Source organism: Xenopus tropicalis, chromosome 3 (genome assembly GCF_000004195.4).
Source record: "Xenopus tropicalis strain Nigerian chromosome 3, UCB_Xtro_10.0, whole genome shotgun sequence".
NCBI classification, from domain to species: Eukaryota; Metazoa; Chordata; class Amphibia; order Anura; family Pipidae; genus Xenopus; species Xenopus tropicalis.
The window spans coordinates 45,523,192-45,539,087 of NC_030679.2; positions in this window are offsets into that span (position 1 = coordinate 45,523,192).

The window sequence follows — 15,896 nt, forward strand, 5'->3', positions numbered from 1 at the left end:
GACAGCGCTACTTCTGCTCCAGATTTTTGCTGGTATTATATTTTGGTTTGTAGTATGCCTTCCACATTCTCACTGTCTTATCCCACGAGGCTGAAACATACTAAAGAGAAAGGTTACTGAGATCTCATTTTTACGCATAAACCTGAATGAAAACGTAAAGGTGCTAAAAGAAAGGGGTCTGTTCACTAAAAGCTAAGTGGTGCGTACCACTGTGATGAAGCTGTAATCATGTTTTTTCAGTGCAGGAATAATTAGTTCCAGCATGGAAACAATCATTGCCTGCCCTTAATGCTTTCTATCCACAAGTGGTATGCACTGGGAAGCCAAGATTTGGACAGGTGCTGCTTTCCATAAGGCAAAACATAACATTGTATGTCAAGGAATGTGTTAATTGCATTTTGTGGCTGTGCTAAAAGCTGGAGGAAAAGGGCAAGTATTGGATCCGGTCAGCACTTTATCCTGGACTCAATACCCTTAGCCTCTCACATAACCGGAAAGAGTTCTTTTCCTAAGGTGACTGGTGGTAACTAATCTTTGTTACTACTAGATTTCAAACATGTAACAAACATGTCAATCTGGATTGCTTGTTCATTTTTTAAGATAACGATTTTTTTAATAATTAAGTAATCATTATTAATAAGTAGGTTTCTATAATAAACCTCCTAACCCATAAAGGCTATTTGTAAGACTCTACCTGTTTTGTCTCTGGAATGTGGACAAGCGATCGAATGAGATCTGTGTGCCCCAAGTTACACTGCACCTGTAGCAGTGACTCTGGATCGAAAACTCTGAGAAAAAAAAATTCATATAGTGAAATATGTCACTTATCAGGGGCTGACAGGGATGTAGTACTAGCAGAGCTAATTTTATAACCATAGCACTTTATTCATGGATGCTCTTTCATCCCTGAAGAACCCAGCTCTCAGAACTGAAAGCCCCTAGAGGGAGAGTCCACAATGCAAGAAGCTTCAGACTGGAGAGGCTGCCTGCATGGGGAATAAAAGCCTTAATCAGCCTCCTTGGAGTGATCCCCGACTGCTACAGGAAGAGACAAATAAAAGGGGTCTTTTAAAGCCTTTTTCCGTAAATAGTGTTCATTTCAAAATAGTAAAGTAAACTACAAACGTGCTAAGAACAATAACATTAAAAGACCATAAAAAGACTATAGTTTTAGAAAGGCTAAAGTTACAGACCAATTCACGATTACTGATTACACTGACAAAACCAGCAAAATACCCATTTACAGCTGCATTATATGATTAAAAACTATTTTTTGCCCATAAAAGGGACTTAAAGTAGAATGCAAGTCAAAATTTAAAAAGCATACTGCCCAATAGTCCTCCAATTGTTTAGTAAAAACGCCACACTTTTGGCTCACCTAATCAAATATTTACTCAGTCACACTTACTTCACATTTTCTATCTGTTTTCTTGAACAGGTAGCCATCTCCCTTCCTTTCCCTTTTTGCTTCATACTGCACATGTGTGTCATTCCCTCCCCCCCCCCTGGCAGATCAGCTTCTGATTGGCTGGTGGGCATGTGTAGCTCAGAACAGCAGACAGGATCAAGTTACACACATGCTCAGAGAATAGGAAGGCTGCCACTGGCAGCCTACAGGAAGGGGAGAGAGATTTCAGTGATGTCACTGTAGTCTTCACACTGCTGTAGGCTGCCAGCACCATATCTTTAGACTTACTCTTAATTTATATTAACATTTCCTTGTCCTTTAAACTTTCTATAAAACTATATTCTTTTGCCCCCCAGCTCTCTTAATTAGTTGGCCACATTCAGGGGCATATGCTGTATAGATAGACAGAGTAGTTAATTAGATATTAAAGGGTGCACCAATGAGAATCTTGCTTACAAGTACAGTGTTATATTGCTATTCTATAACATATGTGGACATACAATGGAGAAAAGTCCCACAAAGCAATATTGCTTTAAAATTTAACCTTGGTGTTGTGGGATTTCAGCTCCCAGAATGCTTTAACCTTTGATTTTGGAGGGTTAATCCTTGTTGGAGGTTGCTGGTATTGATAGGCCATCAAAATGTGGTTAAAATATGCAGCATTGTTCAGGTCAGTATAAATGTGTTTCTATTTGTAACTACATTTTGGGCATTTTCATTTCGTAATAATACTTGTTGTCTGCAAAGGCCAAAAGAACTCTTACCTAACTGTGTCCTGCACTCCTGCAACAATGCATCCATTCACTTGGTCAATGCAAATGCAAGTGACTACTTCTTTGGTAACCAAAATGCTCTGACACTGGGACCCATCGTCAGCCTGGGAATACAATTAGAACAGCTCTAATGCTTAAAAAAACAGTTGTATCAAAATACGCATAAACACCAATGCGCTGAGTGCGCATGGACTCTATACCATGCTATAGGGCAGGCCGGACTGACAATTTTTGGATTCTGACAAATGCCAGAGGGGCTGCTGTAAGATGCCTTAGACAGTCACTATTTATTGGGCCTGTGGGGGCTGTTTGGGCCTGTGTGTGCTTGAAATGCCAGGTCAAATTTTGAATCCCAGTCCGAACCTGCTTTGGGGTGAATAAGGAGACAAATCTCTTTGGAACTTTAAAATTGTGGATTGTGGTTGAGTTTTAGAACAGGCCCATGCTTATATTATCTTTAAATGTTACAGAGATATTACCCATATTCGGATGGTTCCATCTTCAGACCCGCTAATCCATTTGTCTATGTCATTGTGCCACACAATTGAGGTAACCTCTGCTTCATGGCCAATTAGAATATTTACTAGTGTCATCTTAGAGCTGATAGGTGCAAAGCGCCGAATGTAGATTTTACCATCACTTGATGAATATGCAAACTCCTTTCTGTAAGAAACGCATATACATTAAAATTAATACATGAGAAATCATCTCATAAGCACTCCAGAACTGATTCGTATGTTTTAGTATACTTATATCCCATGACATGTATTGTGGACTTGACAAAGATAGAAAGGTATAGAAAGGCATATTTTTCTATTTCATCACAAAAAAAATGGTTTTCTGTGGTCTGCATTCTGTTATGCCCCTCCAAACTAAAGAAATGCTTATTTCTGGTAAGGTGCTTTGAAAAATCTGTGTTACGGTGCTGTTGATTTGTGATCAGTAATCTCTATAAAACTTTAGATACTAAATGCTATCAGCAAGGTTGTGAAATATGAGTTGTTCAAAATCGCCTGTATTTTCATGGATGTAAAATGGGTTTCTGACATAGTTCTTTATATTATGAAACAAGAGCACCATGTTAAAAAATATTTTCCGTCCCTTTGGTATCAAAGGGTTAATCTTATTATGTTATATAACAGCAGGGTGACTGGTACGGATGTTTCTTACTTGGATAATGCTTTTGCATTTTTAAGTTTAAGATGAACAAATAAATAAGTTTGAAGAGACTGCCTCACACAGACAAAAGCAAACAATTTTTTTTTTAAGAGTCTGGAATTCATTCCCAGAATTCCTTTTGTTTGCTTTTGTCTGTGTGAGGCAGTCCCCTCAACCTTATTTATTTGTTTGTAGAACCACATGGGGACTCTACCTAAGCTGATCAGAAAACCCTACACTACACTGATGAGCCCCCAATAAGGGCGAAACCGGTCTGTAGTTGGGAATCTGATCAGCTATTGTCCTGGCTTCAGCTTCAAACCCAGTGGGTGAGCTGTAGCCTATAGGATAAACCCATGTAAATTGAATTTTTTTTAAGAGTCTGGAATTCATTCCCAGAATTCCTTTTGTTTGCTAAGTTTAAGATGTCTACTTAAAAAATTCTCAGGATGCAGATGGGAGAGATACAGGGAAAATGTATGTACCCATTTAGGTCCTTCACTAAATGGGTACATACATGGGGATACAATACATGTATGGGTGGCTGTATAAAATCATGTGTTCCTTTTAGTTATTATGCATTCAAGTAATAATGTAAACTACAGATCAGTTTAAGAATACAGTTGACCAGTGCACCAGTGGGCTTATATATAATGATTTACACATTGGCTGGGCTGGATTCTTTATTATTACTGTTTTGGCCTTGCTAGTTTTAAGAACTAGTTCAATGCTATAAACGTAATTAAATGTGAAACAACAACATTTTGTTTTACCTTTTTGGGGAATAGCACATGTCCATAATGGCCCCATCACACGCTGCATCCCTGTCTTCACTCCAGTGATCCATTTCAGGCTTGGAGAAAGTTTCTGTTAGGGAGCCAGTGTTCAGATCCCAAACACAAAGTCTGCGGTCCCAGCCACCACTCAGCTACTAGAAAAGGGAACATAAACTAGCTGAGCATGAAACTACATTCCCTGGAGGGCAAACTTAAGATTCACATTAATAAACTGGCTCTAAAACAGGTTTCTAATGTGGAAATGTGAAGGAGGCCCTCCAGGTTTTGCCATTGTTATAGGGAGTACATGGAGTTTTATTCCAAAATGTTCACACTCTGTTTTGTATCATGTATCTTTGTATCATGTTGAATGAATCTGTTTGAATTTAAAAGTGCTATATACATAAATGCACTACAATTTGGCCTCAATATTTTTCTGTTGGGAGTAAATTGAATGCAACAGGGTGCTACACTGACAGGATCTTTTGGGCATTTACTAACATTCCTTTTGGGCATGTACAAACACCCATTTTTAATAGACTCCCAACTGTAAATTACATACATTCCCATTTTGCAGGTTCAGCTTAACTACATCTCAACAGATATTTAGGCAAGAGGTGCCCTACCTTATGTTTAGGACTTCTAAATATAGGCCACCACAACCCATTTAGCAGTGGATATTTGTACTTTTGAATGGGGCCCCAGTAGCTCCCCACCTTTTTAATGATCTCCTATGACACTTAAAGGGGTGGTTCACCTTTTAGTATGTTATAAAACAGGAATCCCCAACCTTTTATACCCTTGAGCCACATTTAAATGGAAAAAGTGTTGGCTAGCAACACAAGCATGGAAAATGTGCCTGGAGGTGCCAATAAGAGCTATAATTGGCTATTTGATAGCCCTATGCTGACTGGAAGCCTACAGAAATCTCTGTTTGGCAATTACACTTGTTTTTATGCAACCAAAACTTGCCTCCTAACCAGAAATTCAAAAATAAACACCTGCTTTGAGGCCACTGAGAGCAACATCCAAAGGGTTGGGGAGCAACATGTTGCTCACAAAATGCTGTTTGGGATCACTGTTATAAAATATACTATTCCTAGCAACTTTGCAATTCATTTTCATTATTTATTTTTTTTATATAGTTTTTGAATTATTTGCCTTGTCTACATCTTTCCAGCTTTCACACGGGGGTCACTGACCCAGCTAGCCAAGAAACCTTTTTGTCTTTGAGGTTACAATTTTATTTTTATAGTTTTTTTTTATTCCTTATCTTTTTATTTAAATCTTCTTCTATTCCAGTTTCTCATTCACACCACTGCCTGGTTGCTCAGGTAGCTACTAGACTAAAAGCTGAATAGCTGAAAAACTATAAAAATTAAAAAATGAAAACCATTTGCATATTGTCTCAGAATATCAATGTCTGCATCATACTAAAAGTTAATTTCAAGGCGAACAACCTCTTTAAGCTCAGCATCTCAACAGTAGGCCAGTGCCCACTGATCAAGTGCAATCAAGTGATGGCCTGATAAGATCAGAAGATGGGGAGTTGCTTTCATGGATCATTGCTGTAACAGACTGTGGAACCTCTGTGCTGGTACTATATGTAAAATGCAGCATGTCTAGCAATATTCTTTTGTAGGCTTTATATTATCTGGTAGTCTCTAAAGTCCCTAAATTCAGGTGAAAAAGGAGAGTAACTCCCTGGGCAGGCAAATACAATAGCAATGAACAGTGGGCGATTTTGAATGTTTTGTCACCTGCAGAGCAGGAATGTCCTTGGTGCCATTAGAAGGGAATTGTGTTGGCAATAGGGACAGAATGATGTTGCTGCATAAATCCCTTTAAAGGAGAAGAAAATGCTAATAAAGAGTTAATCTCAAGCTGCAGGCATACCTTCAGTTCTCTCAATAGTGCCCTTAAGCCTCCCCATATTTCGCCTGTTCAGATGATCAGAAGCCTCATAGAAAAAAAACACTGAGCTGTGTAAAGAAAATCCCCATAATGCCTTGCTCCTGCACCAAGACCGGTGTACATGCTCAGTTTGTAAGACTATGAGGAAGCTTCCTGCTGATTGGCTCAGATCCACATTCCTAAGGGGATGGGAGTGAGTTCTTAGCATTCTTGTGGGAGGGGGGAGCAGGAGAGAGGAGAGAGCTGTGCAGACTCTGGCACAGGAATTAAGGAAACAAGGAAGGAGATCATAGAAATCAGAGGGTTGATTCACTAAGGTGTGTTAAAACGAGCGCTATTTATGGCATTATCTTATTTTTCGCGTCTTAACGCACAATTCACTAAAAGGATATTTGCATTAATTTAGATGCTGTTTGCGTTATTTAAGTCACGAAGACTTTTTGTGCGGTATTTGACACAACATGCGCTACTTATGGCGCGCACGCCATACACACCATTACGTTCATTTTTTGAAACTGACCATTTCCCTGCAAACTGGAGGATGCATCACTCTAGTCTAGGGCCAACACATACTTGAATATTTATTCAAGTTAGAATAAATTACTTAGTTTTTACCTTTCCTTCTCCTTTAAAATCAATGCAATCCTTGCACCGCTGACAGCTGTTTTTTTCTAGAAATGGCACTTATTTTTAAAAATGACATTTTAACTTTAAAGCAGAGCTGCTTTTTGCGTTCTATGTGCAGTATCCAAATGATCATACGCACCAGATAAACTGTATGGAATCCACTTTCTCTTCCAACAGTGGCCAAGGCTGACACAGCTTTACTGTGAGCCGACAATACCTTCTTACACGTGAAACCTATCACAAAGACATAAAACACAAGATAAAGGGCTACAACATGCAGCAGTTGCTTCAGTAAATAAATTAGCAATAAAGTCATTTTCATTTTAGACCAGCCTAAAAAACAAGTAACAATTTAGGCACTATACACAGAAAGGCTCATTTCCTGTCTGGGAAAGAGATTTTCCTACTGTTATTTTCACTTTGTTGTCATGGATTGTAGTGAGGAAAACATCTCAGGAAATTAAGAGGGGGTGGAAATATGGTTTGGTAAACATGGCTTACCCCAGCAGTATAACTTGTAGAGGTAGATTTATCAACATTCTGATTTTAGTGGTTTTAGAGGGTTTTTTGAAACCACAAATAAACTTATTACAATTTGCCAAGGACAGCTCTCATTGGCTTCTACATGACCTTGACAGCTTTTAGATGTCCTATTTTTTATGCATTTTTTATCGTTTTTATGCATAATAACAAAAAAAATCTAATTTTTTAAAGGATTGTGGAAAAAAATATCAATATTAGTAAATCTGCCCCTTAGGGGCTGATTTACTAACCCACGAATCCGACCCGAATTGGAAAAGTTCCGACTTGAAAACGAACATTTTGCGACTTTTTCGTATGTTTTGCGATTTTTTCGGATTCTTTCCGAATTTTTCGTTACCAATACGATTTTTGCGTAAAAACGCGAGTTTTTCGTATCCGTTACGAAAGTTGCGTAAAAAGTTGCGCATTTTTCGTAGCGTTAAAACTTACGCGAAAAGTTGCGCATTTTTCGCGTAAGTTTTAACGCTACGAAAATTGCGCAACTTTTTACGCAACTTTCGTAATGGATACGAAAACTCGCGTTTTTACGCAAAAATCGTAGTGGTAACGAAAAATTCGTAAAGAATCCGAAAAAATCGCAAAACATACGAAAAAGTCGCAAAATACCGATCATTACGAAAAAAACGCAATCGGACTCCATTCGACCCGTTCGTGGGTAAGTAAATCAGCCCCTTAGTGTTCCTGAATTGTTAACAAGGGTTAGGGCAATGACAGACGGGCATACTTGTGGCACTTATAAACACTGCTATTTTAATGGCTTAAAAAAGCAGCGCTAAAGCACCAAAGGGAGCCCACCATAGCTTTTAATGTAAACCATATAACAAGCACTAATTGTCATAACAATTACACTTGCAAATAATGTTACAATTACTGGAAATGTGCAATTAATGGTTATGGAAACATATTAATAACAATGCTATTTACTTTCATTAGGCACCATTTCATATCTAGTTTACAACCCCTATCGTGATTTCAGATCCAGTTACAGAGCCAGAGAGTGTGTAGCCAAAGTTACACAGCTCGGGGGAAACTGCAGAAAAGTCACTTATACCTGATGGAGGATCTTTTGCTTCAGAAGATGGTAATAAGCTTGGCTCAGCTGACCTTCTTTATGCGCCTAATAAAACATAAATAGTAAAAATACTTTCTTACCTGAGAGAAACTTGTTAACCAAAACATTGTTCCTGTTTGTTTCATAAATATTCTCTGCTCCCTGAGCCAAGAAACTATCATATTTCTGTAATATAAGAGAATAACAAGTTGGATGGATGAGGTCTGTTTCACTTCAGACTCTCTCACACTCGCACACCCAACGTCACTCACACTCACATGGTATTAGAAGTGCCTCAATGGCAAAACAAACATAATGACGCATAAACAGTCCATACTGGTTAAGTAAACCCTGGGCCTAGCCCATTCCAACAACAACACAGTATCACTTTCTTTCCAGCCAGGTCAAGTTTTAGACCTTGTGGGGGATATGTAATATAAGGCAATAAGTTTGCCCAGGAGCAGTAACCCATAGCAACCACTCAGCAAGAAGCATTTACTGCTCACCTGTTTAGAAGCATCTCATTGGTTACTATTAGTTACTATTAGTTACTGCTCCTGGGCAAACTTAGTGCTGTTTATTACATATGGGGGTAGTGTTTATATGATTTCAGGTGTAGGACTTAATGTCCTGCTACATAAACACTTATTAGCTAATAATGCATCAACAGCTAAACATTGCAAATGCATACAATGCTTAATCTACTTATCAGTTCACTGGAAAGATTAGAACCACTATGGGTGCTGAGGCCCAACATACTTTTACTTCTGATTGCAAGTTCTCCCCGTAATGTGTCAGAAATCATTTCATAGCCAGGCTTAGCATTAAAATATGTAATGGTGGCAGTGGCAGCAAAGGGGGTAATTATTGGTGTGGGGAAGCAATGCAGCAGCAGAGGCAGACAGGGTGGTGATCCAGTGATCCCTGGCTACCCCAGTCCAACTTCCTATACAGTATAGATGACACTTTATTTTTGCAGTTGTATATGCTTTTAGTTACTGCATATATTTCAGAGTGTGCTTCTAAAAAATGTAGGTTTCCAAGGTTTATATTGGCTATTGTGGTATAGTAGGCTTGATAGTAACTTCATGTTCTGTCTATTTTAAAGTCATAATTAGATACCCATCCAGGCTTAGCATTCCAACAGCTGGATTAAGAAATTTCAATCAAGTAAAACTGGCATGAAATGAGTATTACCCTCCAATGCACCCTCTGCCCAACTTTACCTCTAGCTGTTCTTCACCTAAAGTTGCTGTCTCATTAGGAATTGAACCTGTGACGGGATCATCAAATTCCCACAACTGAATATCGCCATTGTCAGTAGCCATAACCAGGATGTCCAATTCATCAGTGAATAATGACCTGCCAAATTTTAAAGTGATACATTCTCTCATTCCTGAATGAATAAAACCTTATATAATAATACCAACTCATGGAAAGTCTAGTGAAAGATACTAATGAGATATAATAGGAGGTTTTCCTTTCAGTTTTGTGTTTTAGAAATTATATTGTGATATTATGTTTGTGGGTATTCTCCCCTTTGCTCATGGCTGAAGTAGATATTATGGGACCTGTTATCCAGAATGTTTGGGACCTGGGGTTTTCTGTAATTTGAATCTCCATACCTTAAGTCTGCTTAGAATCATGTAAACATTAAAAAAACCCAATAGGATAGTTTTGCCACCAATATGGATTCATGCAGTTTAGTTGGGATCAAGTACAAGGTACTGTTTCATTATTGCAAAAAATAAAAAAGGAATCGTTTTTATACATTTGAGTTATTTGATTAAAATGGACTCTATGGGAGATGGCTTTACTGTACTGTAGAGCTTTCGGGATAATGGGTTTCCCTATACCTGTAGTATGCATGTATTTATTTATTTATATAGCCCACAAATGCAGTGCTTAAAAAGGCGTAAACGCAATTTGAAATTAAACAGTGAAAATAAATACATTCATGCTTCATGTGTTTCAGTACACAATTGGGATTAGGTCCCTGTCCCAATCATCTTAGAATCTATTCGATACTGAAAAATAACTTTTATTTTTTCATAAATAATACAGAATGTGTATTCAATTTTCATTATATTTAGAAAGTTTCCTACTTCCATGAGATGAAGCTCATATTTAGTTTTAATGTTTGCAATGATTGTTTCACTTCCAATGACATCAGCCACACAAGGGATGTAATTCAAATCCATTGACAGATGTCATCATATTAAGTCCAAAATGTTGAAACCCCTCTTCTTTCAAGGTTATTATATTAACATTTTTGATTGTTTGTTCATCATTAACTTTAAGATAATTTACCGAATTTTTCAGAAATTGGTCATTTGTAGGTAAAAATTCATGACGTGTATGACCACATTAGGATAACTGATGTACTGATGATTCTTACATTTGTAATTATTTAGATTGTATTTGTAATTGTTTAGATGATGTGTGTAATAATAAGAGTTGGGGAGTGCAGTAAAAGTGTTTTATGGACGGTTAAGATTTTCTTTATAAGGGATTTCAGATGGAGGGTCTATCTGTGAATCAGTGGGATGACACAATGATAGCTTTATCAGATATAGAGTTATTTACAGGTACATTCATCTCGCAATATCATTCTTACTTTGTGTATCCATAGTGCTTTTTCTGTGTGTAGTTTGACATCTGATTATTTAAAGTGAGAGCCTTCCTCATGGTGCCGGCAGTTTTGGCTCGCTGAAGCCTAGAGATGGGTCTGCTCTTTTGGTCAACCTTCTCCTGTTGCATGTTTCGAAGTCCCTTTCGTGTTGGCATTGTGTCTTGTATGCTATATGTTTCTTTACTAAAAATATATGTTAATGGCTAAAATGCAGAATACTGATGTTTTGGAGGATTTCCTTTTCTAAATTCCTGTTTAAAAAGTAGGTATCAAATGGGCATTAATGGGCATGTGTAAATGTGCCCACTAGAAACTGGAGGTTATCTATGTACAATCTCGAAGGGCACCACCACTCTACACAGCTCATGCTAGGTAAGATCATTACCGAATAGTAGCTGTGGATATAGAAGGTGGGTCATAGCCATAATTATCATCAGGCTGTATGATCCCCCATGCAAACCATCAATGCACTTATCCCTTTAGAATTATAAAGCAGCTACATTTGCTACAATATAAGCAGAGGAAAAGACCTTTCTCTCCAGGCTGGTAACATGGCAGAAGGGTGGCAGAAACCAAAATTGAAGCAAGGATTGTATAGTAAATACCTCTTTGTTAGAAAATAGTATAGTATTTTTGGAGAGCCCTCTTGCACATCTAGGGGCTGATTTACTAAGACACGATTTCGAATCCGAATTGGAAAAATTCCGATTGGAAACGAACATTTTGCGACTTTTTCGTATTTTTTGCGGCGATTTTTGCGTAAAAATGCGAGTTTTTCGGCGTCTTTACGATTTTTGCGTAAAAACACGAGTTTTTCGGCGTCTTTACGAAAGTTGCGCAAAGTCGCAATTTTTTCGTAGCGTTAACACTTGCACGCAAAGTCGCGCCTTTTTCGTAGCGTTAAAACTTAAAAGGCACAACGTTTCGCGCAAGTTTTAACGCTACGAAAAAATCGCGACTTTGCGTAACTTTCGTAATGGCTACGAAATACTCGCGTTTTTACGCAAAAATCGTAAAGACGCCAAAAAACTCGCGTTTTTACGCAAAAATCGTAAAGACGCCGAAAAACTCGCGTTTTTACGCAAAAATCGTAAAGACGCCGAAAAAAACGCAAAATTACCGATCATTACGAAAAAAACGCAATCGGACGCATTCGGCCCGTTCGTGGGTTAGTAAATGTGCCCCCTAGTTTTACATGCTTATTGTGGAGAATTAGGGAGTTCAATTAGAGAATTTAATGGAGCTTTTACAAACTTAACATACCAATAAGTAAATGTAGACAAATCATTTCTTTTCCACTTTTTAAGTACTCCTTTGCTATCCCCAGTGAAGAGCAGAATAAATTTCTTTCCAGCTGAAAAATAAAAGATAATAACGTTATGCCTGTGTATATAAATCTAAAGGTATGTCTATAACTATATCTGTCATGCTCAAATGCTACATTACAACTTCTACACTACTACAATTGTTTAGAGTATGAAAGATGTTCTTTAGAGAAATCTCTGGATTATCACCACTCCTCTGAATTTAATAATTCAAGAAATACAACAAATACAATATTACATGTACATTGACACATATCTGGTGAGGTTGGGATAATTTAAAGCAAATGAATTAAATGGTTTCCAGTCTAAGATGTGTACAGGAGGATTAGACCTCTGTCCTACTACTGATTTCTCAGTTTTTGTGCGGTCCACTACCTTAGGTGTTTTTTTTTTGTTTACAATATTTTTGCTTGGGAAATACAGTATGATCAAATATATCTACCACTTTAATCACACGTAGCTAGCTAAGGACACTCAAGAGTCAAAGATTGATGAACAGTTGCTTGGAGTTTGCTGCACAGCAGTGATGCAACTTGAATTTGTGCATGTTGTATGGAAGGCACTGACATTACCTATGGTTAGCGCTATGGCAAACATAACATTTTGTCCACCACTGTGCTTTCAGGGAGGAGGAGACTTCCCACCTGTCACAGCTTCTCATTCAAAAGATACCGGAGGTGATAGGAGAGGCACAGCTCAGGGTGCCATGTGTCCCATAGCCTTTACTGTATTACTGTATGAGACATTCTACTATGCTTTGAGAGGCTTGGCCTGAATTGTTTCCCTTTTTATAAGTATTCCTTTATCAAGCAGAAAACCTGCTCCATAGTGCTAGTGAGCCCATACTCACTGTATGAGAGACACTCCAGTGGGTTCTTTGATTGAAGGACAGTGACACAGCCCATTTTATTATATTTCCAGACGGATACTTGGTTGTTCTTGCTGGTGCCTAAGAAGATTAAGAAACCATTTATATATATGTATATATACATTTACAGTATATAGTTTTTCATATGTTTGTGTCAAATAATCTGGTCATTAAAGGGCAAATAAAAAAAGCAATTTAATGTATAAGAATAGAGCCAAGTATACATTTCAGTGCCACCTTTATGCTTACCTTTAAGTTAGATCATGCCTTACCTATTACATGTGTGGATTCAGGATTACATGCTAATTGTTGTATTTGTTGGCATTCTTCTGGGTTTTGAAAAGTGTCTACAAAGTCAGATATCTAAAAAGAGAGAAGGTAGAGACTCATAATGGGGCAAATAGGACCCACAAGTGTGGTTTGAAAAAATTGCCATTCTTTAAAGTTACTTGCTGCTAAATCCAGTTCTTGCACTTCTGCTTCTACTTCTGTATAGGTCTGCTTAATGCCGTAACTTTCATCCCAACAACTCTTGCAAATCTTGCATAGTGCACCTATTCACATAGGGAAACACTGGATTTACCTTCACCCTCGAAAGTGGCAGTACCTCTGGTGTTCCTACAATGGCCTGTGTCACCTGACATAGCAAACCAATGGCATCACTTATTTGCATTGCACATGACACTGTGCAATAGAAATAACAATATCTGTACACTGACGATTCTCAGAGCAACTGCACCAAATTCAAGCTGAAGCACTCATGCACATGTTTTCATCAGCCACAGCTGTGTCAGGTACATCCCCACCTTGTGGCAATTACTTGTTGCTCTAAAGCTGGCCATACACACACTGATAATATCGTACGAAACCTATATCGCAGGAAGCTGCTGATATCGGTCGACTCGCCGATCGGCCAGGTTAAAAGATTTTGATCGGGTGCCATAGAAGGCGCCTGACCAAAATCTGCCTTCATCGCTGAATCGGCAGAAGGAGGTAGAAATCCTATTGTTTCTACCTCCTTATCTGCCGTTTCAGCCCTGAAGGTTAGTGTCTGATTGAACGATCTTTCACGCGACCGATGGTCGCACGAAATATCCAAAATCACCACGTGTATGGCCAGCTTAAGTTGCACATTGCACACCCATTATGTAAATGACACATTGTGCCTCAGTAAGTAAATACAATTAATAAAGCATTGCACTAGCATTCTCTCACACTACACCAGACAGAAGAGAGTACGTATGTTCTGTATGACCAAATACATGTTGGAACTCTTGTGTTTGCTACTTGCTACTGTGCTAGTGGAAAGCACTGGTATTCCAGATTATTAGTACTGATAGACCATCCTCAAAGGTCTAACAACACTGTTTTTTGGGACCCACATACTGTACATGTTGGGCAATTGAATTTAAAATGACAGAATTTCTCTTTTTAAAAAAGGAGACTTGTTTATTTAACTGCCATATCTCTGTGCACGTACCACTGGTTAAGAAACTAGAGCACTTTGTACCTTACTGATCACATCTTATATCATTTTCTTGTAATTCTCTGTGACGTCATGAAATGTACAATATTGTTTCCTTATGCTACCCTACTTTTGGCCCCTATGGAAGTTAGGTGCTAGTTCCACTTGTGAGTTTTAGCTGTGATTATTTAAATCATGTTAATTTCTTGATTAAGACTGGTGCCTACAAAATTGCCAGTGCACAATTTCTGCCTGTGCAAATACATGAGGTTAGTATCTCAATTTGGCCAAACTATGTAAGCTTTTTAACTATGCTGAGGCTCCCTCTCTGTACACTGCCGGTTGGAATCCTAATTTCAAAAGCACTTTGAGATTAAGCACACCTATGTGTATTATATATATATTTTTATTTTTTACATTTTATTAAATAGCTGTTAGTGAGATACAGTACTAACTTACAATATCTCCAGAATGAGGGTCCAGAAGTACAGGGTGTCCAGTACTACTGGCGATCCAAATGTATTTGACTGATGCTACGTAGCACATTCCAGTGATGTCACCTGTCAACTGCTGGAGCCTTTGGATTAGCTGTCCATCTTGAGACCACACCCCAATTGTTCGATCAAAGGATCCGGTCAGAAATCTAATATAAATGGAAAGGGTTATTTTATCTTGTCTACACAAGAAGCATAGAGGTCATGCAATTTAAAGGAAAACTATACCCCTAGATTAAAAACCTAACCAACAGATTATGGTTTATATTATGTTAAGTGACATATTAAAGAATCTTGCAAAACTGGAAAATACAGTAAATGTTGCCCTTTTATATCTTTTCCCTTGATCCACCATTTAGTGGTGGGCTGTGTGCTCCCTCAGAGATCACCTGACCAGAAATAATGCAGCTCTAACTGTAACAGGAAGTAGTGGGGAAGTAAAAGGCAGAACTCTGTCCATTAATTGGCTGATGGGGCCTAGCATGTATGTGTGCCATGGCTTATTTGTGCGCACTGTGAATCCTATGATCCCTGGGGGCGGCCCTTAATTCTTAAAATGGCAATTTTCTATTTAGGATTACCCAATGGCACATACTACTAAAAAAGTGTATTTTTATAAAAATGGTTTATTTAGATGAAGCAGGATTTTACATATGAGCTTGTTCATGCAATATATTTTTATAGAGACCTACACTGTTCGAAAGTTTAGTTTTCCTTTAACTAGTTTTGATTCAGTCTCACCCTGCAAAATATCACCAGACAAGGTAAGTTTGGGAAGGAGGTATTTTCATATAAACTTTGTTGCTCTCCAAAGTCAGACTATATCATAAAGTATACTGATTTGCATAGCAGAACAGATACA